A 27891-nucleotide genomic window follows, 5' to 3' on the forward strand; every position below is an offset into this window, starting at 1 on the left:
TCAAGGAGATCCCAGAAGTCTCCAGAACACCAGCTGTTGCCATTACCCTTGTTTACTCACCATGATACATGGCCTATTGCTGAAGACACCATGCACTTTGACTACAGGATATAGATAAATCTCAAACTGAGCAGGAAACTCACTCCCTGGTGGCTAGCTTTCCTGATGCCAGAAGGTGCTATTCAGGCTTCTGGGAGAGAAAAGACATCAATGGACTATCCAGTGCTGGAACCTGCATGCTGCAATACTGATCTTCCAGGAAAGATTGCTGGTGCAATAATGCATGACTGTTATGAAGTAACTAATTGCTTTCTGATTGGATGTGAGGCCTGCTCCATGTGAGGAATTTCATGCCTAGTACTGTAATTCTGGTCAAATGCCCATGGCTAGGGAGGTCATAGGCCTTAGGATAGAATCTGCTATTGTTATTTTGCTAAATGGTCATGTTGTCAAATTGCCACTAAGTATTTATATTTATACACATAGACCTGGTCTTCTCTCAACCTTGGGCAGAAAAACTTTTTGCAGTGGACACTAGTCAGTGGGGCAATGTATATTCAGTCAAAGTACTGAAAATGAGCCCAAATGCTTGGCCCTAAATGGGACATTTATATCAGAGAGAGAGAGACAGAGAGAGAGAGAGAGAGAGAGAGAGAGAGAGAGAGAGAGAGAGAGACAGACAGACAGACAGACAGACAGACAGACAGACAGACAGACAGAGACAGAGAGAGTGCTTAGGCAACATCTCAGAAGTGGAGGTAGAAAGAATCCCTTCAGGATAGGGAGGAATGCAATGCAGTACTGTCTTCTAAACATAACAATGCTATCACACTTATGAAGTCACTGAGGCTGTAGTTACTTTCACAAGACTAGCATAAGATCAAGCCAACCAAAATTCTGGTCTAGATGAGGTACATAAACTTAAGTTGCACCTATCACTGAGGACCTATTTTTCTTTTGAGGATATGACCAACTGATAGGATTCCTATGTTCCAGTAGGCAACCTCATACCCATATACATAGATGCAGCACTAATTGAACTTAGTTATATATATATATACACACACAATTTGGAGGGAACATGCTATGGGTGTATGAAAGGAGTTGGAGATGGAGAAACGGATGTATATTGCAGTTTAAATGTATGAAATTCTCAATATGAGGACAAAAGACTTGAGACATAAAAAGTGAAGCCACAAGCATAGATGGGCTCACCCAAGAGGAATGCATGGGCTATACGCAGCACCTTAGAATTCTTGGACCTACAAAGACATCTAAGGGGACGGGAAACAAAGAGTGAGGTCCAGTATCAGAGAAGCCTGCAAAGATTGTTTTAGAAAGAATGACCAGCAGCTTCCAATGTCATTGAAACCTAAGAACCAAGAAGTACCAAGTGGTAGTTCCACGGCAGTTTTGAGGGTGAAAGCCTGAATAGAAGTGGCTGAAGAGTAACGGAGAGGTGAGCAAGAGGAGATGGAAGCACAGACAAGTTTCAAAGTTCTTCCATAGTGAAAAAGTGGTGATTTCAATGAGAAGCTGGAAGGAGATGCATGGTGAAGACATGTCAAAGCACTGAGAATACAAAGGGCAAGGAACAGAGTGAAGAAATGATGACGCAACCAAAATGAGTAACTGACATATGGAGGTCTCTAAAAGAGGCAGGAGGAACTGGAATTCAAAACACAAATTGAAAAATGGCCTCTTACTATAAAAAAGAAAGAAAGCCTACAGAATGAATATGGTCAATAAGTTAGCTTCATTATATTCAATTACACGCATCCTTAATTTTTCAACGAATTCTTACAATAAACTATATGTTTGCAAAAAAAAAAAGCAATAGAATTTATTCAGGTGTCCTACATTATTATCTTTTTTGACTCCCAAGATTCAAGCCACCTACATACTAGGGAAATTTTGAGACCTTCCTTCTTTTCTAAGGTACCTAGTACATGGTCTGGAACACTTTAAGTGTTCAGCAAGCTGTTATCTTATCCCCAGTTCTTGACTCTGAGCTTAAATAGTTGCTTCCTCTTTAACAGAGTTTGTTTCTTTTGGCTTCTCTGATCTGATTTAATTCACTGTCTGCTACATCTATCCGGATTTTATAAATACTTTCTCTTCTGCTCTGTCCTTATTTCTGCATTTCTCTGGGAAAAACCAATCTGTTTATAAAATCACTCATTTTAACAAGGTTCATTTAAATTAGATGCATGAAGATATGAAGGTATTATGTTGACACATATACATCCATACCCATCAGAACCTGATGCTTAGATGTGATAACACCCCTGGAAAATAACATAAAATAGAAACAAAAGCTAATGTGATTCTCAAATGTGAGATACACAGATGCTGAACAAAGGTCATTTTCATACTTTGTCAAAATGCATCAAAGAGCCCTTTAAAACATTACTTTGGTTCTTTATTTCCAGGGATAAAATCCATAATTTTATTTATAATTAGCAAGCATAAAACATGTTCAGTATTAAAAAAATTGAAGAAATTTGCAGGAAATCAAGCAGAATCAAGTGTATCTATTATTTCATTTAAGGGAAATATTTCATTTGGAAGAACATTCTAAGCAGATACCAGTTTCTAAATACAATTATAAAAGGATAATGTAAAATAACTTTATGCATCTAACTGTATATTGAGTATAAAATATTACACAACTACAGATCCAAATTTTTATTTTATATTATTACATTACTCATAATAGATCAGAAAAGGGACCCTAGGAATGGCAGTGAATACCTGTAATACCAGCACTGGCGAGTTGGAACAGGAAGATCAGGATTTCAAGGCCATCCTTGGCTACACAGTCAGCTCAAGGCCATTCTGAGCTGCATGGGAACCTGTGTACACACACACACACACACACACACACACACACACACACACACACACACAATCACCAAAACTTCAAATCAGAGCATAGTAAAATAATACAAAACATCTTCATCTAAGTAAATAAAAGCTTCCATAACATGAAGGAATGTTATTACCTTTATTTATACTAGTTTTCTACACAGGGAATATTAATATCTGATGAAATTTTACCTGGTTTAACCCAGAGCCCAGTAACTACTAGAATGAGACAATGAAAACTTGTTTTTGCTCTCTTATCTTTACCACACATTAGCTATGGTTCTAAGGATTCTGTAATATCGTACAGACACTAAGAAGGCAGCCAAGTCTGAGACTCATGAGGCTTGGGGGCAGCTACTGGCTCTGGTTAGTACTCTGTACAATCTCAGACCTAATTGGAACCAGAGCTTCCAAAACCTAGCCATTCCTCCAAATCTGAGGGAGCAAATGTCTTTTACTTTACCCAACATGTTTTAACTATGCTTTGGGTGGGAATCAAGGAATCTGAATTTCTGTAACTCTGATGTACAGTTGCATTGGTAATCATTGAATAAGCTTTCCTTCCAACCGTATAGAAAGTCTGGGAATATGTGGTCCACAAGTGTAGACATGGAGGAATGTTATAAGATCTCAAGTTGTCAGAACTCTTTCTGTTCTCACTTGTGTAGCCACATCAATGAGGCCATCTACAATACTTATACTAGACAGATACATTCATATTGGCATCATCACGTGATATCCATCCTTACTCCTTACTTAAGCTTACCTAGTTCCAAGGCATAGTACCAACAAAGGTTAATCTGGAACCTGGGGCAATAGTCCTACTAATTTAAAAGTGTAAAACAACAAACCACCTGTTCTGGTTAGGGTTTTTTGTTTTGGTTTGTTTTGTCTTGTCAACTTGACAAAAGCTAGTCGGAGAGGGACTTTTGGTGGGTGAAAGTGCCCCCACCAAATTGGTCTGCTGGTAAGCCTGAGGGGACATTTTCTTAAGTAGTGACAGATGTGAATGGGCCCAACTCATTGTGGTTGGTGCCACCCAAGGCAGGTTGTCTGGTGTCCTGTAAGGAAGACAGCTGAGCAATCCATGGGAAGCCAGCCAAGGAGTACCATTACCCCAAGGCCTCTGCTTCTGTTCCTGCCTTGAAATCTTACTGCAACTTCCTTTATAATGGACCATGGAAAGTTTAAGATGAAATAAACCCCTTCCTCTTATGGTGGTTTTAATAAGAATGCTCCCCATAGGCTTATATATTTGCATGCTTAGTCCCCAGTTGATGACTTGTTTGGAAGGATTAGGATGTGTGTCCCTGTTGGAGGTGTGTCATTGGGGAAGTCTCCTTGCCTTTCTCTGCCTCTTGCTCGCAGCTACCTCTGCAGCATTATGCCTGCCTGCCTGCCTGCTGCCATTTTGATGATGAACTAACCCTTTGAAACTATAACAAGTCCCAAATAAACTGCATTTTATTATAAGAGTTCCCTTGGTCATGGTGTCTGTTCATAGCAACAGAACAGTAACTAAGACACTTCCCACTTTTTATCATCGTATTTTATTGCAGCAATAGAAAATCTTAAACTCAATTTATAGGAAATCTGGACACAGACATACCTCTTGAAGTTTTTAAAGCAAAATTAGGATTTTCTTTCCCATTCAACTAAATACAATGTGCTTTTTATTTGTTATTAAAGATATTTCTGAGTACTTAGAAAGTATACCCATGAAGAATACAAAGATAAGTAAAACAAAGTGCTTATCTTCAGGCTGGCAAAGATACAGCCATAAACCCACAATTATAGCCTAAGTTTAAAAATCTAAGTTTTGCTGAATTTTAGAGATTCTGCAAGCATTCAGCAATAAGATAGAAATACTCAGAAGACAAAAATCTCCTTTCATAACTGTCATATCTAGCTGAACACGAGAGGAAGTATTAGAAGGAACAGTGAAATTCAGAGTCTCAGAAACATTAGTTGGATTTTCTAGGCACTGGTAGCCTGGAAGGTTCTTGGGGAGCCCCTGGTCCCTAGTCAGTGATGAAAGTTTGGAAATGCTTATTCTGTTATAAGAGAAGGAGTAAGCTGCTGCTGCAATGGGGCAAATTAACCCAGCAAGAGGGAAAGCCAAGCTAGCAGAACACATGGTGATTTTCCTTCTGCCATACCTTTTATCTGGACTGCCACCAGAAAGTGCGACCCACAACCAGGGTGGGTCTTTCCACATCAGTCAAAGCAATCAGGAAATTTCTTCAGGTGACACTCCCTGCTCAGGTGATTCTGACATTAAAACCAACCATAATATAGAGTTAAGTCTGACTCTATTATTTGAAAATTATATAGATTTGAGCACTTAGGCATGCTGTTAAAGCTTCTGGACCAACTTCTTAGAACAACCAAAAATATCTCAGAAGGTGCTGTGCAGAAAAAATGAAACACAAATGTTAACTTTTCCTGTTCATAACTATAACACTACTTAAACATGTACTCTGGCTTGTTTCACTAATAGTGACAAACTATTAACTAACCACTTTTCTATTTAGCTCTCAATACATCTTAGGTTTTAAAAAAATTTATTGATATTTCAAGATGTACAGTTAATGTATCTTCATCTACTTTTACAAACTGACATATAATAAACACATACATAGGTATGCATTATTTAACCACCTGTCACTACACATTTGACTAATCAGTAATACAAATGGCAGGTTCACTGAAATGCCCACATTAAGGTTCAGATAAATGTATAGGTGAATGTGTATTCCTATTATTCCATGGAAACATGAGCAATATTTTAAACACAAAATCTCAGATGACCACAGTGGCTAGTCAATAATGCTGATATGCCCCATAAATTCACACTTAATTTGTATTTTCCTTAAACCATATATAAGCTATGAATAGCCATGAACTATCTACTAAAGCATTCCAATTTTTATTACATTACATGTAAATGTATAATATTTGACTCATAAATAACAAAAGTAAATTTGAAGTTCGGGAGAAAATCTAAGCCTGTTCAAAAAGATCTTTCATGTTCTTTGATTTGCCCATGGAACAAATTTAGTAATGAGTGTGTCCTCCTTGACATCAGTCATGTTCTTGAGTTCTAGCTAGTAGTAGTTCACTAGTAATACTTACCTATGATGCCCTTTCATTTACAGTCTTTTTTGCTCTTATTTTTGTTTGTTTTGTTTTGTTTTTGTTTTTCAAGTCAGGGTTTCTCCATGTAGCCTGAGCTGTCCTAGAACTCGCTATAGACCCAGCTGGCCTGGAACTGAGAAACCCACCTGCCTCTACTGGGATTAAAGGCACCACCACTGACCCTCCTCATTCAAATTCTTGAAGAGAGTTTATAATACTGTTACTTTTTACAGGGTCTCTTCGAGGCAGACTAGTAGAAAGTTATTGCCTTTCATAACTTTCATAAGCCTCTCATAAGCAGAGAAACTAAGGCACTGAAAGGTTAAGTCACTTTTCTAGGGCCATATGGCGGACAACAAGAAGTACTCAAGGCAGGTGGAGTGACAAATGACTGTGGTCCCAGATCTGTGCTTCAAGGTCATCTTTGGCTATGTAGAAAGTTGAGATTAGCCTGGGTTACATGATGCTGTCTCTGGGGTTGGCAGGGGAAGAGCAATGGAGAAAAAAAAAAGACCCCAGTAAGTTGTTTTCATTCTTAGTTCATAAAGGGTTTTTTGTTTTTGTTTTGTTTTTTAAGAAGGGCTCACTATGTAGCCTAAGATGGTCTCAAATTTATCATAATCCTCTGCCTCAGGTTCCTAAATGCTAGGATTACAGGCTTGAGCCACTACATACATCAATTTGGTTGTTGAAAACACCTAAATGTTTTTCTATTCTGAGAAAATTGAGACAATGCACTTAAGTAATCTAAGAACTAAAGGTAAATGGATTTATCACCATGTATTCAAAACCGATATTCTACAGGCATATAATAAGAGTAAAAACTAGTAATTTGGTTTTGGCTGGCTGCTATATATATGGTTTTGTTACTTGCCGCTCTCTGAAGCTCCTGTTCAAAATGAACTGATTAATTTCTGTCATCATGCAAGGTTAACACGGCTATGAGCAACTAAGCACTGGCTAGACCGCCTGATGAATCTGAGGTAGTCTTTGATAGTGTTTCTACTGCTCACTCTACTTCTCCATTCAGAAGCTATTTGTGAAGTCCACTGTCGTCAACCTTGATCTGTGACTAGTGTAAGCTCTTATCAATTATTAACAATATTTTACAAATACCATCATATAATATTTCATTTGGGTTTGTGATACTATATGAGGATTAGCACTGACTTGTGTTTCTGGTCTGCCTCACTTTCAGAGTCATTAGAATAATATTAAAATATTAGCATGCCTGTGGATAGGAAGGTGTATTAATAGAGTATTTAAATTTTTTTTCTCAAGTAGAGAGAGACAGAAGAAAAGGTTTTGAAATTGTGCTCAATGAAGTGTGGTAATAGAAATCTGTGGTGTTTCTAGCTTCAGCTCCTCCAACTTCACCCAGACCACTGAACCTATCACACAGCAACTGCCATTAGGTACCATCAACTAAAGAAATCCTTCTCCCATAACCATAGCCTACAGGCACCGTTATCTCTTTAGTAAAGCACACCTTTATAGCTCGGTTAGTGGACTGTTTGCTGCCTAGGCATGAAGCCCTTGAAATTCCCATGGTGTTATTACCAGCCCTTGGGAGGTGTAGTTAGGAGGGTCTGAAGTTCAAGGTCCCTTCCCCAATTACACGACCAATAGGAGGCCAGCCTGGGATAAATGACACTGCCTCAAGACACTAAAAACTGCGCACACAAAGTACACCTTTCCCCAGAAGCAAACAGTCACTTCCATTCTCCTACCTACCAGGTGCCCAGCAAACAATTCTCAGCTCATACGTCTTCATCATTTAGGAAATCATTTCGTTTAGATGGTCACCACTACAGCCACGAAGATCCTTCTCCTTCCTCTCTTACTTCTGCAGTGGTTCGCTGTCTACTCTGCTTGCTGGTCTACTTAACACCCCCACTAATCTGTCCTCCACTTAAAAAACAGCTTAAATTTTAATCTGTCTAGTCATTCTACTCTCAGAATGTACATGACACAGCACAAAAGAAAGCTCATGACTTGAGGCTCCTTCTGCAGCCCCATCTTTCTCAGCAGCCCAGGTTAAACTTTAAGACATCTAAGTGCAGCTAAGCCTTCTCGACGAACGAGTGGTCCCTGTTCCGCGGGAAGAGGTCCTCAAAACTCTAACCTACTTGTTAGCAAAGTCTTCAAGTCTTCCCTTCATACACACTTTCAAACACAATTATTTGTTTTTCTTTGGTTGCACCTTTGACTGAGAGGGCATTCTGGTTCTCAATCTGGGGCCAAGGGAAACGAGAATTTTAAAGTCCAGGGAAAACTGTGTGGCAGTTAACAGACGCAGGCAAACTATTTCGAACTTATGGGAAGGTTTAAAGAAAACAGCTGGTTCAGTGAAACTATTAGTTTAAGACATGAAGTCAGTGTGTCATGGGGCCACCGCCTTATCTGAGTGTCATATCTAGTGTCGAAGGGGACCCTAGGCTCCTCCAAGAGGAACCCGAAGCCCATCCGCAGAGGCCAGTTCTCCAGTCCAGGTTAACTAACCACCGAGATCCTCCAAGCAGGACAAACGACCAACACATCTCCCAGGCCTTCATATGCGACAAGGCACGTCGCAGGCTACACTCTGGAAAACGCCTGCTACTGAACCTAGCAGCCCCCAGGAGCAAGATGGCGGCCTCCCCCTCCCCGACTTTCCCCAGGAGCCCCTCCGTAAACTGGGGAGACGACGGGAACCACGGCCGGGCCTTGGGAGGCAGGGTGACTGTGCCTCCCGGCCGCAGAGGATCATCGAAGAGCCTCAGGGAAACTGTCCCACTGCGCCTCGCCGGCGCCAGGAGAGCCTTTGTTCGCGGAAGCCTCGGCCTACTCGGCCCCGCGGACAGGAAGTGCCGTCCGGCGCCCCGCCCAGCACCCCCGCGCCCCGGAAGTGATCTGCGGCGGCTGCTGCAGAGCGGCCGGGAGGAGGGTGGGTCTCCCCAGAGCGGAGCGCCGGAGTCCTCCTCCGCCGCCGCCCAAGCCGCCCAAGCCGCCGCCGCCGCCGCCGCCGCCCTCCCGACTCCTCCTGCCGCGCCCCGCGCGGGACTCCGAGAGCAACGCCGAGCGCGGTTTGATCGGTGCAGCCGAGGCCCAAGAGCCCGCGGGGCGAGCGGCTCGCGGTGCAGGTGAGCGCCCGCCGGTCGGGGAGGCCGGGCCGCGGCGGGGGTGTGTCCGACGGGCAAGGCCCGCGGCCGCCGAGATTGCTCGTCCCGCCGGGCGCCTGGGCTGGAACCGGACTGCGCCCAGACAACGGGCGGCCTCTCCCGAAGGTCACCTGCTTCGCGCCGGTGGCTCCCAGGGCCGCGCCCGGGCGGTGCCCGCGACCTGGGGCCGCCGCAGCCGCAGTCCCTGCGCCGCACTCCGCCCTTGTCCTCCCTCGCTTTCAATCCACTCCTTGCCGGTACAGAGCATCTGCTTTTGTAGCTTCTCCGCCAGTCTCGGGTGCCAGTTAAAGGAATAGCTTTTTCAGTCTGAAGTCTTCAGGCGCTCCGCGTCCGGCTGAATGCTCGTGGGCTCCTCTTGTACAGGTTTAGCCTCTAGAAGAGGAAGGCAACGTAGGTATATATTGTGCGATGGGCTTATCTTCCGCGCTAGGTTCCTGAAAGGTGTCCAGCAGGAGATAGGATTTGTGTTCTTTAGCTAGGTATATGTGTGTTTGAGTAGGCGGGTGTGGTGACGCTGAGGTGGCTGGCTGTGTTGTTGGGGGACTTAGGGGAAATTAAGGCATTAACTGGCCTTTGCTTTGAAACCAGAATGTCCAGACTTGTGAGAGCTCAGCCAAGTGTCTTTGAGTTACTATGAGAACGCTAGTGCCACGCCCTACCTGTCAAGCTGGAAAGCACCCAATTTGCACTTTGGGTATGTGTGCAGGGAGAACCTTTATTTCTGTAAATTGTTTTCCTGTAAATACAGCTTTGGTCACGTTCCCAAAATTAGGAAACAAATTCATTACAAAACAGCGTAGAGGGCATTTCTTTTGGCTTATGTTACTATGTCTAAGAGTATCTTATTGGCTTATGCTGTTTGTATCTGTTGATACAATATTCTTGTAAATGACTCTTGTGACCCTTAATATGTTTCTATAGCTTAATTTTTTTCAGAGTAGGAGCCATCTCATCTTCCTCTTTGTTTCCATGTAAAGTGCTCAGAAATTACCCACATTTCTTCACTGACTGAATGGATGGGTAGTTGACCTCATAGTCACTCTCCAGAGCAGTTTATTTCGGCTGCGGGTGTAGCGCAATGACAGTAGGCACTCTAGCAAGCAACGGGTACTAGACCCAGTCTCTAGCAAGGCCCCGCACAGTCTCACGAGAGTACAGTTTTGTTCCTTTGAGATTCGCGGGAGCATAAGAATTTGCTTTGTCTTCATGTTCCCCAGAAGATCAAAGAGCAAGTCAGGAAGAGTTTGCTTCTCACAGCTCTGCCCTGGGAAAGGTTAAAAATCTTAGGGATTGTGATTAGACAGTATCATAATTTATATTTCATTGTTACGTGTTTACCTCTAAAGTATATCCAGAGTTAGAAGGAAGAGATTTCTGGCAAAAGGCAGCCAAGTGTATGCTTGAAGTTGATAACCATACTCAGTCTCAACCAAAAAGAGGAAGCTGAGAGGTAGCGCTGCTGTTGAGGAGCAAGGTGCAGCGTAGGATTGCTCAGAGGGGCTTGGTTTTTGCCCTGGATACATGAAGTCTTCTGACACCCCGAGGTGACCTGTCATCTTTTACCAGCAGCCACTTCCATGTATCTGTTCTGAGATCCACATGTTCTCTCCCTGCTGAGTGTGCAGTTGTGTGTAACATTTATTTTGAAGTACTATTTCATTACAACACCCTTTTCTAGGGTTTTCAGGGTGGGAGGCTAATTATAGGAAAGTCTTGCTCACCATTTTTAAAGGAATATTCTGGCCTATCGTTGTTTGCATTATTCTCAGTTTAGGGATGTCCAAATAAGGACAAACTGCTGATATCTTCTTCTTGTAGTGTATGGTGTCCCTGCACTGGTTTTCTAAGCACTATTTCCACAGAGCTCAAATAAATGTACCAATATCACTTTTTATATATAGGTCCACCAAACTAATAGGTTCTTGTATTTTTTCATAAATGAGTGACAAGGATGGTCATTTTACAAATACTGGAGCAAGAAGCTGTAAATGTTAACTGGGGAAGAGGTTATGATCTTGAGGTAGGAAACAGTCAGTTTCCATTGTTTCATAAAATTTAACTCTGAGATTAAGGAGAGAAAAGCCTTTGGTTTCATAACATTATTATATAGAAGTTGTATTTCCCTTTAATTCAACAGCCATCTTGGTAGGAATAGTTGTCATATATTGATTGCCCATGAAGCACTGAGCTGAGGGGATGGTGATGACACCAGTTCCACTTGCATTATGCCTTACCTCTGCAGCACAGCCACAGCCAGGCGCGGTGGCACACTCCTGGAAGCCCAGCACCTGGGATCTCGGTGAGCCTGGTCAGCAAATTGAGTCCAGGACAGCCAAGGCTACACAGAGAAACCCTATCTAGACAAGAAGAAGAAGAAGAAAAGTACAGTAACAATCTCTAAGAGCACTGAAAATTTCAGCTAATCCTAAGTCAAGGGAAAGGTGATTCAGACTGAGCTGAGCTTCCAGAAAACAGATACTGTTCTCACCACTCTTAGCCATGAAGTTTGGCCTGAAGCCACTAGTGACCCTGGCCAAGGGGCCCCCCTCCCCCCATCCCCTCCCCCCCCCCACACAGTCTGTGTATGCATGTCAAGATGATAAATGGCTGGACATTGTTCTTGCATCCTGTTTATAAAATCATGTTTGTTTTCTTGTTCTTTCTTCCACTAATGTAGGTGGGATAAGTGTGCGACAGAAGAAGGAATGTTTAAAGAAACAAACGGAGTTGCAAAACTCTGTGCTTATAGGTCTCATTGCCTTTCCTCCTGCATGTATACTGTTTAAACATTATTATTTTTTTAATGGGCTTAGTCATTAAATCAAGTCCATCCATTGGTTTAAAAGATGGGGAAGGAGAGGCTGTCACTCCAAGTAACGCGGCACCTTCTCCAGCGCCACGGGGAACAGTTTTCCATGTGTACTCTTTGAAGCTTGAGTAGAATTTAAAAGGAAATTTTCATCACTGGTTTAATCACACATGGAAGGGAAGGTTTATTTCCTCAAGTCAAGAGAGTAGTCTGTATACACCATTAAACTTTTTTCTTTCTTTCTTTCTTTGCGGGTGGCGGGGTTGAGACAGGGTTTCTCTGTGTAGCCCTGGCTGTCCTGGAACTCACTCTGTAGACCAGGCTGGCATTGAACTCAGAGATCCCCCTGCCTCTGCCTCCTTAATACTGGGGTTAAAAGTGTGTGCCACCACTGTCCACGTTAAAATGAATATCCTTGAATGCAAAAAGCAAAAACAAAACCTTGAAAAGCTGAAGGGAAAAAAAGTACCAGTAAGTCATGTAGACATGAAATATTATGCTACTTTCCTGAAAGCTCCATACTGTGTCCTATATTAGATACAGAACACTTGACACACATAACTTCCTTAACTCTGAGTTCCAATTCTGTTGTTTGATTCGGTTTTGAAACTGTATTAGGGTTTCACAGTACAATTATGGACAGTCAAACCAAAGATTATGAAATGACCTTGACTTCAGACGCCATGGGAAGACATTTTCACAAAGATCATGATGGTGGGCATCTAAGCCACAAGATCTCTGTGTCATTTTTACAGTCAGGACAACTGTAAGTTGAAGTAATGAGACTGTCTTAGTTTGCCGGGTGAGGGGAGACTCTGCTTCCGTGCCCTCTATTCTGTACTTACGACACTGTGGACGATGCTCTCATCAGCTTATTTCAAGTTTTGTTGGACTCTCCTGAGTACTGAACTCCAGATGTGTACCACCGTGCTTGCTCTTAGTGGAGGTTTCTTTTGTATTTCTCTTATTATAAGTGAATTGAATACTTTTTAAAATATGCTTAAGAACATTTTATTGTTGTTATTAGCATGGTTTTGTACACAGTTTTTTCTGGTATTTTTCCTTCATCTTTTCAACTTTTTTTAAAAAAAAGAACACTAGCTTTTAATTTTGACAGATGTTAAAATATTTAGCCATCCTTTGGCGTTACTTACGTTGTTTTTGCCATTGATTAAATTAACTATATTCATCGTAAACTTATTTCCTCTGGAGTTTAACCATCGGAAGCTTTTCTATGCACTTAGATTGTAGAGGAACTCACACTTTCTTATTATACAGTTCTACATCTCATGTTTAGTTCCACATGGGGCATATTTCTGTATATGGTGTGGTAAATGAATCTAATTACCACCTTCAAATACCAGTGTTTTTAGCCAGTGCCATTGATGAAAACCAGTATTTTGTTCATTTGGCACATGTTGTTTCGAGTTGGTTGTGTTTTATTCTGTTGACTTTTCTGACCAGGGCTGTGCCTGTACCAACACTCTAGTCACAGATGTTTATATCCCATTGAGGTCTGCTGTACTATTTGACTGGATGACACCCCCCCTCCACCTGCCCCCCATTGCAGCCGCTTCTCTTCAGTGTTTCTTGTTCTTCTGGTGTATTTTTTTTTCCCTTGTGAATTTTATCGTCAATTTTCCTGACTCTGTTGCAATTCTTATGCATTAAATTTATATTAGGAGCAGTTGACATCTTGATGGTACTGTGACATTTTAACATTAATGTAGAATAAGCAATGTCTTTATTTTCTTGTTTATTTTTATGTCTGTGAGAACTGACTTATGTTTTTTATTACAACTTTTGTATGTCTCTTGTCAAATTTAGTCATATTTTATTTTCATTCTTTTTTTAGATACATTTTCAAACTGTTAGTTATGCAGATAAATACTGTTGATTTCTCCTCATTTTCCTGATGCTTTACCAAATTCTTTCTAAGTTACTTTATACTGTTTTCTTTTAGGCTTTCCAGACAGTGTCACATCATCTATAAATACAACTCCTTGGGGGCTAGAGAGATGGCTCGGTGACTAAGGGCACTGTCTGCTCTTGCAAGGGACGCAGGTTCAATTCCCAGCACCCGCATGGCAGCTCAACAACTGTCTGCAGTTCTAGTTCCAAGGATCTAACAGCCTCAACCAGGGCAAATAAAGCAAGACTAAATTTTAAAAACTTTTAAAAATACAACTTATTCCTTCTTCTCCATGTTCACATTTTTAAAGTTGTCTAAGTACTTTAGCTGGTCTCTCTAGAACGGTATTAAGTGGCTATGTAGATGTGTACATTGTACCTGGATATTAATATGATTATGGATATGCAATTCAAAGATTGCAGTTCTCCACTGTCTCTTTAAGAGAGATCTCACTATAGAAAGGTATATTGAGAGGCACTCAAGGTTGGGTTTCCTAAGGGGAGCAACACAGTGCTATGGTGAGCAAGGGTTGAACTGCTTGGTGGTTTCCCAGTTCACACATCTATCCTGTTTATTCCAGCTTCTCTGTGGCATTCTTATAGACGTTACTGTTGTCTTCTCCCAGCCTCCTGAGCCTAAGCTCACTTTATCCTGCTGTGGCTCTGGCTTGCATCGTTGGTTCTCTAGCGCATATAGCAAAGCTGATGTGTAATCTGATGAGTGTATCCAGGGATGCCTCAGAGTGTGCTGGTATGGGGTAGTTCTAGACGAAATTGTCCCAGGGCCTGCATCATCTGGCTATGAGGTGATATTTTCTTCAGTTACGCAGGCCCAGCCCTCTGCCTATAGTGCTGTGTAGATGTGAAATCAGTTGTTGGTCCAACATGCTGCAGACATTCTGCTCATAACGATAGACAATACACACCAGTGCTCCGTCTTCCATGGCCTTGAAGAGTGTGTTTATTTCACCATTGTGTAGTTCATATAGAAAACATGCTTCCTGTTTTGTTTTGTTTTGTTTTGTTTTGAGTCAGGACCTCATGTAGCTCAGGTAGACCTGGAATTGCTATGTAGTTAAAGATGACCTTGAACTTCTAATCCTGCCACTACCTCACAAATATTGGCACTATAGGTATTCATATTTATTTAGGTACATACTATGTCGCACCAGAATAACTTTTTGTTTGCTTGTTTGATGATGGGGATTGAACCTAGGACCTTGCCTATGCTAAACAGGTGCTCACTCCTGAAGGTACCACAGTCAGTGAATAGATTCTTGCAAATTCAAGAGTTTATAGGTTTATGTGTGGCTGTCTGTTCAGTCCATATCCCATTGTCTGTTGTTTAAATCTTGCCTCCCCCAGAGGACGGTAGCAGTTATTTTCTTGGACCTCAGGCTGTAGAACTTGTCCCTAGATGTCCCTGCACTGGCCTCTTTATCCTTACTATCCTAGGAGTGCTGTCAGGGTGTTAATAATATCTGTGTCCTAGGTCATAGCATCTTACCAGACATCTTGGTCCATGCCCTGCTGTGCACCTCTGCTCTCCTGTGACCTGTGCAGCCATTTTTCTCTGCTTCTAACTGCCTCACTGGCCTGGGATTTGACTTGGGTGTGGTTGGAGAACTTCTTGCTTTGGATTACCTCAGGTCTCACTCTTTGGCACATGTTGCTGTCCTAGTACAGAGTTTGGAGTAACTTCCCTTTCTTTTTTTATCTTCTTTATCTTTTTTATCCTCTCCACTGCCCTCTAGCCAGAGAAATCTGTGTCCTTATACCTTTTATTTCCCCTTTCTTTCTTTTTTTTAAGAAGTGTGATGGCCCCTTTGTTTTTCAAGACATCTAGCCTGGAATTTGTGAGCCCTGCCTCGGTTATGCTAGGATTGCAGGCATGTATCACCTCGCTGACTCATCGTTTTTGCCTAAGACATTCAGTCTGTGAAAGAAAATCTGTCTTCTGAGGGTTTAGGTTTCTGGGACACCAGCTGTGATCACTTAGTGCTTGATAATTGCTACCTTTCCCACGGCCCTACTAGTCTCTCAGGTCTTCCTGATTCTCCTGTGTGCTACAATTAGATGTGTCTCTATGTCCCTTACAGTTAGATGTGTCTCTGTGTCCCTTACAGTTAGATGTGTCTCTGTGTCCCTTACAGTTAGATGTGTCTCTGTGTCCCTTACAGTTAGATGTGTCTCTGTGTCCCTTACAGTTAGATGTGTCTCTGTGTCCCTTACAGTTAGATGTGTCTCTGTGTCCCTTACAGTTAGATGTGTCTCTGTGTCCCTTACAGTTAGATGTGTCTCTGTGTCCCTTACAGTTAGATGTGTCTCTGTGTCCCTTACAGTTAGATGTGTCTCTGTGTCCCTTACAGTTAGATGTGTCTCTGTGTCCCTTACAGTTAGATGTGTCTCTGTGTCCCTTACAGTTAGATGTGTCTCTGTGTCCCTTACAGTTAGATGTGTCTCTATGTCCCTTACCTTATTATTATTTGCTAATTTTGTTATTTGTTGTTTGCTTAGTCCCAAATGAGTGAAAAACTGGTCTCTTCTTATTCTTGCTTTTTTTTTAAGTTCAGAAAATTCAGTCCTTTTTTTTATATTTGTCTTGTTACATTGTTTGAAATTTGTATATTTATTGGTTATTTGATTTGCTTTTCTGTGATTAGGCCTTTTATGTTCTTTGCTCCCTTTTCCTGCAATAAAGTACTAATTATTTTTAAAAGCACTGTTGAAATGTAATTCATCTACTTTTTAAAGTTTCTTATTAGTATAATCAAAGAGTTGTGTTACCTTTATCACTCGTTCTAGAATGCTTTCGTTGCCTCCTAAGGAGAAGGTAGTGCCCATCTGATAGCTGCCATTGCGATTTACCCTGCCTTGCAGCCCTTGGCTCCTGTACTTCATGTCTTTACAAACTTGCCTATTCCAGATGTGTTAGGATTCCATAGATGGCCTTTTATATCACACTACTTAGATTAACATAGGGTTTTTTCAGGGTTCTCTGCATTGTAGCATATATGAATACTTCATTTTTGTATGGTTGAACAATCCATTGTGTGACTATGCTGTTTATCCATTCATTAGTTGATTGGTACATGAGTGCTTCTGCTTGAGGGCTTATGCTGCTGTCTTTCCACTGAACTATACCCACTGACTTACTGTTAGCATTTTGAGGATTGGTCAGAGTATCCCCTAATGTGCCTGTTCCATTTGGTGAAAATATGGAAGAACTAGCAATGTGTTCCCAGTTATATTTCATCTGTATAAACACTTGTTGTCCAAGTTTTTCTCATAGCTGCTGTAGTAGATATAATTTCTGTATTCTTTCATCTGCAAGGGTGCTTTGTCTAAACACTCCTGTGTATGTAAAGTAATTATATTTTAGCATATCATGTCTTTTCTTCTTACTTGCCTTAATTTAAGGTCAAATGCTGAGAATGCTTTATTATAAGAATTATGTGAACTTCTAATTAAACTTCCTTTTTTGTTCACTAGCAAGATTTATGTTTTACATTAGCATTTTTGATGAGTTTCATACTATTGAAACTTTAACATATATGTGTATGTATGTTTGTATGTATGTGATGTGTCCATGTCTGTGACTTTAACTGCCGTGTGTGTGTGTGTGAGTGCTCAAATAGGCCAAAGAGGGCGTTGGGTCCCTTGGAACCTTAGTTACAGGTGGTTTTAAGCTGCCTGACATAGATGTTGGGAACTGAACTTCTGTCCTTTGGGAAAGCAACTAACACCCTTAACTGCCGAGCCATCTTTCTGGTGCCACTATTAAAATTTTAAATTGTTAAAGTACATTGTTAGAATTTGTGGATTAGCAAGTAGCAAGACAAAATGAGGAGTTAAGAGTATTTATAGGGAATATGGCTGTGTCTCTTAAGTGAATAGTGTATTGTTGGTTACAAAACTAAAAGCCCAAGTTATGGCTAGAGTAGTCAAAAATGGTACTGCTTCATGTTATATGATCTAAGTATATATTATGACTAAATATTTAAACATGAGACTTGTTTTAGTTTGGTTTTATTGCTGGGAAGAGACATCTTGATCACAGCAACTATTATAAGGAAAACATTAAGTTGGGGGGCTGGCTTACAGTTCAGAGGTTTGTCCATTATCATGGTGGGAAGCACGTTTGCCTGTGTGCTGCCATGATGCTAGAGAGGTAGCGGGGAGTTCTGCATCTTGATCCTCAGGTAGCAGCAAGGGACTGTGTCACACTGGGCCTAGCTTGAGAATATACTACCTCAGAGCCCATCCCACAGTGACATGCTTCCTCCAGCAAGGCCACATCTACTCCAAGCACACTTCCTAATAGTGCCACTTTGTAGAGCCAAGCATTCAAACACAGGAGTTTATGGGAGCCATCCCTATTTAAACCACCATAGAACTTAACTAATTATGTATGCATGATGTTATTTGACCTTTTTTTTTTCTTTTTGGGATAGTACTGGAGTTGTAAGTGTAATCATGCTACTATGCCTATATAGATAGGACTATCTATAGCTCCTGTTTGTTCCATATAGAGATTCAGTGAGGGCTATTGAGAAGGCTCAGCGAGTAAAGATGCCAAGTCTGACAATGTGCATTTCATCTACAGAACCAACATGGTGGAAGAAGAGAATCAATTTCCACACTTACACATCACACACACACACACACACACAGAGAGAGAGAGAGAGAGAGAGAGAGAGAGAGAGAGAGAGAGAGAGAGAGATGATAGATAGATAGATAGATAGATAGATAGATAGATAGATGTAAAACTAATTTAATAAAGATCAACTGAGAAGCCAGGTGTGGTCACAAATGTGTTTTAACTCAAGATGTTGAGACAAGAGACAAGAGTCAGTTGGAAGCCAGCCTGGGCTACATGGTGAGTCCCTGTCTCCAAAAACTAAAAAGTAAAACTAATATAAAGGGACAAATGAGAGTTCCATTTGGAATGCTTTATTTGAATCTTTTCACTCCTACAGAGCTGTTAGAAGAGCAGCACATTGAATACATACAACCCGCACCTGTATTCACTAGCCACTGATTGTTAAGTTTTGAAATGTATTCATTCATCCATCCGTCTATTCAGTGTGGTGCTGGGGATTGAACCCAGAGTTGCAGGCCTGCTGAGCAGGTGCCCTGCATGCCAGTCTTGGGCTGTATTTACCTTTCTTTCCAAAGCTAAGGGGCTCTTGTTTATGTGTTGATTAATTCATTGATTAGATGTTTCAAAGTAAATGGAAAAGTGAATCTCTTTGCTCTTTTGCTTGCATCTTCTGAGCATAAAGGCAGTTTTCTACATAACTTCTATATTCTAAAGTCTAAGAAACTTAATACTTCCGCAGTACTGTCTATTTGTCTCCTAATGTTTTTAATAGCTGTTTTTCCCTTGTCTTAAGATCCAGTTAGAGTTTATGGTTTCTCTTTCCCAATTATGTCCTTAGTCCCTTAGCTTTTAGAATGAATTGTATCCCTGATCCATCAACTTTTATGTGTTTGGGGGTACATGCATGCACACAAGTCCATGTGTGAGGCAATCAGATGTCACCCTCAGGAACTCCTCTGATACAGTGTCTCTCGTTGGCCTGGGAGCCCCAGTGATCCCCGTTTCCACTTCCGCGCACCAGAATTACCAGTGCCCCCATAATGTCTGGCATTTGTATATTTCTTGGGATCAGACTCTGGTCCTCACTTGCAAGGCAAGTGCTTTACCAGCCAAGGCTCCCACCCCTAGCCTGAATTGCTAAGATTCTATTTGCCCAAGTTAGCCCCTATGCCCATTGCCCAGGACTAGGTAACTACTGTTTTATATTCTTTTCTAGGAATTTCCCTTGCTCTTCCTGGACAGAACATAAATACTGAATCATATAATATGTAGTCTTTTGTACTGGTTTTCTTTTCTTTTCTTTTTTTTTCTTTTTTCTTTTCCAACTTGGCATGTTTTTATGGCTTGTTAGTTTTGTAGTGTGTATTAGTGGTTTTTCCATTTTTATTGATGAGTTGTATTTCATCCTATGATATATTATGTTTTGCTCATCCATTTATCAGTTGATAATATCTGGTTTATTTCTATGGATTTTTATATTATTATTAAATAATCTTGTTGTGAATGTTCATGTAAAAGTCTTTATAAGAACATATTTTCATTCCCTTGGTATATACCCAGGTGTATAATTGCTGAGTTGCTTAACTTTTTATGAAACTGCCAGACTGTCTTCTAAATTAGCAACATACTATTTTATTTTTTCATTCCCACCTCCAGCATTTGAGGGCTTCAGTTTGAGGGCTCAGCCATAAGAACATGTTTGCCAGCCATGGATATAGTTTGTTTTGTTGTCATTTTGTGTTGTATATCTGTTCTAATAGCTATAAAATGATATGGCAGTGGTGTGGTTGTGTTGTGTCTCCACCTCCCAGGTGCTGAGAATACGTGTGTTCATTACGTGGTACTGAAGATTGTCCCAGGGCTTTGTGCTTGCGAGGCAAGCCATCTTCAGACTGTTGTGTTGTATATCTGTTCTAATAGCTATAAAATGATATGGCAGTGGTGTGGTTGTGTTGTGTCTCCACCTCCCAGGTGCTGAGAATACGTGTGTTCATTACGTGGTACTGAAGATTGTCCCAGGGCTTTGTGCTTGCGAGGCAAGCCATCTTCAGACTGAGCTGCATCCCTGGCCCTCCTTGTGATTAATTTGCCTGTCTGTGATGACCTTGGTGTTAAGCGTCTCTGAGTGTACATAGAGGCCATTCATATAACTGCTTTAGTGAAATGACTAATCCAGTCTTTTTCCCTATGTCTTTTTTCAATTGGGTTGATACCTTATTATTACTAAATTTTGTGTGTATTCTATGAGGGGGGGGGGGGAGGGAGAGAGAATAGTAGCCTTTCATTAGATATGTGTCTTTTGTGTGAGGGATTTAGTTGGAGAGTGCTGGCATTCTGTAATGATGTTATCCATGAGGGTGCTTTGGGGGTTGGAATAAAAATAGACTTTTCTTAGTTCCTTTACATGTCTGTTACTCAGCCACAAATCTAGGTCTTGATTTGGTTTGAGTGAGGAGTGGATCGTTAACTCCCTCTTTTAAGAGGACAAGATAATACACAGAAAAATTATATGTGTGCCTCTCTTAGTGTGTAGCATCATTCTGTAGTGAGTAGGTGGTTGGTTAATTAACAAGTATTTACAAATAAAAACATGTTTGTTACCTGATTAATTTTGGCTCTGCGAGTAGCACTTTTTTGAAATACCTGTAACACATGGTTTAAGATAAAACCTGCAGTGACTCCCCAGCTCCCTAGGAGGTAAAGGTGAGACAACTTCTAGCCATTTCTCTCTTCAGCTCTCTGAGTAGGGCTTAGATCCAACTGTCTTGGAGTCCCTATACTCCTGCGGATTGTTGAACTCGACCTTTTATAATTAGTTTGCTGCCCTTATACATTCACTGACGTGGGGTTTGCAGGCTGTGTTGGTGTCCATATGTTACAGGAGTCACATTTAAAAAGAGTTTTAAAAGAAAGATGTTCCCAGTTCATTTTCATGACCGAGTGTGTGATAGGTATGGTGACAGTGGTGAGGACTGTTGATGTAGCTGATTTTCCTGCTCAAAACCAGAATTTTTTTCTCTAAATCCTGAATCAGTAATACAATGGAGTTGATACTATGTGGATTTTGCATTTCTTTCATATACTGTCTTTCAAGATTTATTTGCAGCATGTAAGCGGGATTTGAAAGGTCATCTAGTATAATTCTCCACCGGCAGGAGAAATGTCTTAGTACTTCACTGTCATGAGTTCTCTAACAAAAGATGTGTATAGGAGGGAAAAGTTTATTAATGTATGTGACGCACATTATGAGAAGACAGCTCAGCGAAGAGTAGTGGCTAATGTAGCATCTTCAACAAAAAATGTGTTTGTGGAGAAGTACAGAACCCTCCTACTCCTGCCCTCCTCCCTCCCCCCCCCAAAAAAAAACCAGGTTTCAGGCTTTCAGGGACAAGAAACTGGGAAGATGGTGTGCATGGGAAGATACTATGGGAGTAAGACTTACGGATTTCTTTGATGGAGTCTAGAATCCACTCAGTAAAGATTTATCCTGTCTCCTGGCAAAAAAGAGGTGGTTGGAGAGCTGCCCCTTGGTTTCTATCTCTTGATTGCTGCCTTCAGCTAAAAACAAAACAGAACAACAACAAAAACCCTTAGGTCAGAGACATATTTCCTGAGTTTTTCCCCCATACCTACACACACACACACACACACACACACACACACACACACACACACACTCACTTTCTCTCTACACACACACTCACTTTCTCTCTCTCTCTCTCTCTCTCTCTCTCTCTCTCTCTCTCTCTCTCTCTCTTATCCAGCCACTAGCCATTGTTAAACATTTACAGTGGTGCTGTGAATATGCTTCATATGGGGATGTTTTGTTTAAAGATATGTCCTTGTTAAAAAAAAATATATGTCCTTGTTTTGAGCTGAAACATTATCTTGAAGCTGCTCTTTGTTCTGTGCTTGGCTTTCTGGATTACACATTTGAGGACTTGTTAAACTGTACATCTCATAACAGACTTGAAAATAGCCATTTACCATGCCATATACCTTACTCAACTAATGGAAGTAGTAGTTATAAAACTGGTGCTTCCCACATATTCCACCAATTCATCTCTTTAGTTTGTAACATCCTAGTTTTTAAAAATATTGTAATTAACATATACTTATTCAAAGCTTAAATTTTAGAGCCCAAATACAATCTCTAGAATCTATAGACTACCTTCTGTGGTTAGGCCCTGAGCAGGCAATTTCAGATTCAGTGTTTAATTTATTTATCCAAACACACACCACGTAGTAGAAAACCACTAAAGTTTAAGACTGCATCATTAAGATGTAAAGTCTATCTTCCTTCCATTCCTCCCTTCCTTCCTTCCTTCTTTCTTTCTTTTTATCAAAAAATATTTTTCAGCATCCAGAGTAAAATTGCCAAGGCCCCAGTGGTACAGGCTGTTATTCATTTGATGCTTGAGAAAGTCACTGGACCACCATACCTCACAGGAGTATGCTTGCTAGTAGTTTCCAGATAATTTAGGAGTAAAAGAAAACTACTGAATGTGGGCAGGCATATAAGCAGTAGTATTCAGGAAGGGCCATGAATAAAGGGGAGGCAAAAGACGGAAATGCTGTAAAACACTAGTAGAAGCATTCAGAATTCCATATTCTAGGATTATTGAATCCAGGGGAAAGTGCCCATAAGAACAGGTTTATATGCGAGATGGCTAATCTTGATGGTCCACACACTTGCTAGGAACAGGGAACCTCAGTTAAAAAATCCCCTCCTCCATCAAATTGGCCTATGGGCATGTCTATGGGACATTTTCTTGATTACTAATTGATATTTGAGGGTTCCGCCCATGGTTGAGTGATACCCTTCTTAGGCAGGTGTGTCTGGGGTGTGTAAGAAATGTAGCTGAGCATGAGCCTTGGAGTAATCCAATGAGCCATATGTTTGTTTCACTTCCTGCCTGAATGTTTCTGTCTTGAGTCCCTACCCAATTCCGCTCATGAAGGGCTATGACCTGTTAGTATAAGATGAATTTATCCCTTTTCTCCCCTCAGTTGCTTTTGGTCAGAGGCTTTTGGTACAGCAACAGAAAGCAAACTAGAACAAAATGTCATCATACTGGTCTTTAGCCATCCAGAATTTTTTAAAGAACTGTGCTGTTAAATTGAAGAATTTGTTTGGCCAGGTAGTGGTGATAGCACACTCCTGTAAGCCTAGCATTTGGGAGGCAGAGGCAGGTGATCTGAGTTCGAGGCCAGCCTGGATTACAGTCAAGGCTTCACAGAGAAACTTTGTCTTGAACACACACACACACACACACACACACACAGTGCCAAAAAATGTAAGAGATTCATAAAATTACTTGCTGCTGTTTTCATTATATTAATACATTAAGTGTAATATAACCAAACCTTTGGTGAATTCTGAACCTTAAATGTGAAGTGCCTTTTGGTTAGAAATATTGTAGTCATAATTGTAACTTTAATATCATTAGGATTTAGAACTGAACACACACATGAAAAATACTGTTGCTTATATTACAGTTATTAGACCATGGGTAAACAACAGCTTTTTTGTGTGTGTGGCCTTTTTGTTATATAATAAAACTCATTTTGTGACTTTGTCGAGGTGTGGGAAGTGAAGGCACTACAGTTCAGAAAGGACTTTTCCTTTTTAAGTGAACTGAACATATGTGGAAATGAAAGTTGTTATTAAGTGCATTTTCTTCATACCCAAACTGGGGTGAGTTGGCATTATGGCTTCATAAATGAAATGAGAAAGAGAAAAATGACAACAACTGAGTGGGTTTTTTTTGTTTGTTTGTTTTTTGTTTTTTAAGACTCCATTGGTAAGCTGGGCAGTGGTGGTGCATGCCTTTAATCCCAGCACTTGGGAGGCAGAGGCAGGTGGATCACTGTGAGTTCTAGGCCAGCCCGGTCTACAAAGTGAATCCAGGACAGCCATGGCTACACAGAGAAACCCTGTCTTGAAAAAGACCAGAAAAAAAAAGTCTCCATTCTTTCTGTAACATTTAGTATAGCATCTTTAAAGAGCAGCCTTGCAGTGGAGAAAACAGTATGTGGACCACAGTGCAAGTCTTGATTAGTGAACAGAACAAAACAGCGCCTAGCCTTTGAACCCTGCACTCTTCACTTCTATTCGTCAGTATTGTCTTGGGCACTTAGAGCTTAGTGTTTTCAAATTTTACAATTGACTGACTGATTTCCACATTGATTCTGTGGATGAATTGGGGTAGGAATGACATCTCTACATATGAGAGTTTGTCTTTGTTACTTGTGTCATTGCTGTGATAAGTACCTTGACAACGCAGATAAAAGGAAGAGTTTATTTGGATTCGCCCTTCAAAGGAGCACTTCACCACGGAAAGCAAGAGCTTAATGAAGCTGGTCGTATTGCATCTACAGTAAGGAGGCAGAGGGAGAAGGATGCTTGTGCTCAACTCAATTTTCCTTTTTAATTCAGGAGAATTTTATAATTTTATTTACCACCCTCAGTTAAGTTGCACCTTCCCGCCTTAGTCAACCAAGTCTAAGGAGTTCTTCACAGGCATGCCCAAAGGTAACCTGGTCTCCGTAATCTCTCACCAGTATGCCTAGAGATGGTCAAATTGGTGATGTTAACCATCACTATGCTCTAATCATTAACAATCTAAGTTATTATTATTATTTAGGTTTCTCAGCAATGTTTCCTAGTTTTCTAGTAAAGTTGTTTGTGATAACTAATTCCAAGATGTCCACCAAATATCTTTGTTTCTTAATGTTTAAATCCTGTGTGATTCCTTTCACAATAAATAATGGCAAACCTGCAGTGCCAAAGACTATTGAAAATAATATTACAGTGTGACTTCAAAGGTTTAAAAGCAGTGAAGCTTCTGCTTTGCCTTCTTAGATAACCCAGTGTGGAGGAAGCCAGCTGTCGTATCATCATGGTCTTTAAGTAGCCCAGGGAAGAGACCCAAGTGGTAAGGAACTGAGGTCTCCTACCAACAAGCACGTGAGTAAAAGATCTTAAAACCAGGCTGTCCTGGGATAAGATCCGTAGAGTAACCCCAGCTAAGTACAGTTGTGTGGCTGGATTTGAGGCATGATGCAAACGATTGGGAATGACTTACACATGGCGAGTTAATAAGAAACAGCAAGAGTAACTTCCTGTTTGTGGTATGGGTACCTCAACATAACTGAATAGTAATGCCATCCGCTGACATTTGGAATCTAGTAGGAGAAAGAACGGGGTTATTTTAGTCATTTCAAGCATATGACTGTCCACAGTAGCAGTTGGAAACAGATGGGTTCTATCACCTCTAATCTTTAACTGGTAATATTGAATTTTGAGGCAAGATAGATAACTCCGTGTACAGTCTTAGCAGTCTTGTTTATTTCTGTCTAGTTCCTGCTTTACAAAACATTTTGATGAATACTATAAAATATTAGAAGACAGTAGGATTCTTCCTCAGATTTTAGCTTCATTTCCTTTAAAAAAACAAGCAGTGATGTCAGTGTGGATTGAGAACTCTAAGCATTTCTATTGACTTATGAGACAGTTTCGTCTAGGAAGAAATTTATATTGACTCTGCTCTTAAGAGTCTTGCCCTGTGAATAGTCTTTGTATGATTCAAGATGAGTTTTGTAAACTTGTTAGTCTCGTTAGTTATCTCTGATCAAAGAATTCTGTGGGTGTCTATGGCTATTCTAATTCATTATTTCCTAGAACGAAAACTTGCATTGGTGTAGTTTTGGGATTTTAGCTCCATATTTTAATTCCAGCTTAGACATCTGTTAGCTGTGTGGCCTTGGGCATATTTGCAATGGACTGCATGTTCATGTATCCCCAATATTCATATATTGATCTCTTAATTTCTAATATGATAGGTTTAGAAGATGGAGCTTTGGGAAGGTAATTAGGTCATGAAGTTAGAACCCTCCCAAAATGGGATTTCTACCGCCCCAGAGAAATACTTTTTAAAAAAAGAAAAAAAGGAAATCAAGTTGTTTGTTTGTTTGTTTTTAATATTTTATGAGAGGCTTGCAAGAAGGTTCAATGGCTATAAGAATTTGCTGCTCTTCCAGAGAACCAGAGTACAATTCCTAGCAGCTATGTCAGGCAGCTCACAACTACCTGTAACTTCAGGTCCAGGGATCCAGCACCTTCCTCTGGCCTCCATGAGCACCCACACCCATACAGACATACATACATGAGTAAAAATAAAAACGTTTTCAAGGAAATTGTTTATAAAGAGGGAAATAACTGTTTCACTCAACTGCTATCAACAAGTGAAGAATAATGAAGATTGAAAATTGACCATTAGTGTTGGTGGTGATCTTTGATGTCCGTAAAAGTAGGCTTGGGAGACAATGAGAGAAACGCATTGATGAGTTTAAAAAACAGGTAGAGCTGACTAGTTCCTGTTCTTTAAGATGAAGTGAGGGGCGTGGCCATGCCTTCATCCCAGCACTAGGGAGGCAGAGGCTCCCTAGAGGCAGATGGATCCCTGAGTTCAAGGCCAGCCTGGTCTACAGAGAAAGTCCCAGGATGGTGAAGCCTACATAGAGAAACCTTGTCTCAAAAAACAAGCAAACAAAAAGATTAAAGGCACAGATCCATCTCAGAGTGAGGAACAAAATGATGAATGACAAGAAGACAGTTTTGTGGAGTGATGTCTGTTTAATTAGCTGCAGTGAATGGGATCTGCTGTATAAGTGGAAGCATTAGGGTTACCAAGATCATTTATAAAAGGGGCAGAGAGCCAAGTCCACCCCACTGCCAGATTTTAGAATAAAAGTTTTATTGGACGACAGCCATGCTCTTTCACTTAGGTATTGTCAGTGACTGCTTTGGAGTCCCAGTGGCAGACTTACATAGATGCTGCTTCACAGCTTTCAGTATTCGCTAGAAAGCTTGCTGGCTCTAGGTTCATAGTAGCTGAAGAAGAGAGGTTGAAGTACAAGTGAGGAGGCAAATCAGATAAAGAAACTGAATTTTTTCAACAATGTATTCAAGTATCTTTTGTTTGGATCAAAACATAAGAAATCAGAATTGAATTTAGAGCAAACTGGCTTGCAGCCTACGCACTTTTCCTAAGGTGGGTTCCTAGAAAGTCCTTAGTCTCTGTTAGCTTCCTTCTGCATGACAAAATACAGAAAAAAAAAAACACCAATTCAGTGTAAAAGGAAGAAAAATGTTTCTAGGCCCTTGCAAGGCTGTGTGTCATGACATGATGTACATAGCAAACTAGAGCCACTCAGCTCATGGGGACAAGCCAAGGAAGGGCTAGGGCAGGGAAAGAGAGAAAGGGAACGAGGAACGAGACCTTGTCTCCTCAAGTTCCCATCACCTCCTCCCCAGTGGTCTATTTAGCTGTGACTCCAAATGGTGGATAATGTATTGATGAGATTGGAGTTCTAACCCAGTTACCTAGCAAACAAAA

General features: G+C 40.8%; 1 protein-coding gene across 1 annotated transcript in view; it reads left to right on the plus strand.

Moving 5' to 3' along the window:
- The first annotated feature begins 8928 nt into the window (after positions 1-8928).
- Positions 8929-27891, plus strand: part of RALA (RAS like proto-oncogene A) — a 45353-nt gene continuing 26390 nt past the window's right edge. The window contains exon 1 of the mRNA XM_084795182.1: positions 8929-9128. The gene's annotated coding sequence lies outside the window, so the exon portion shown is untranslated. The remainder of the gene's footprint in view (positions 9129-27891) is intronic.

Source organism: Acomys minous (genome assembly GCF_964271855.1).
Source record: "Acomys minous genome assembly, chromosome: 9".
Taxonomy (NCBI): domain Eukaryota; kingdom Metazoa; phylum Chordata; class Mammalia; order Rodentia; family Muridae; genus Acomys; species Acomys minous.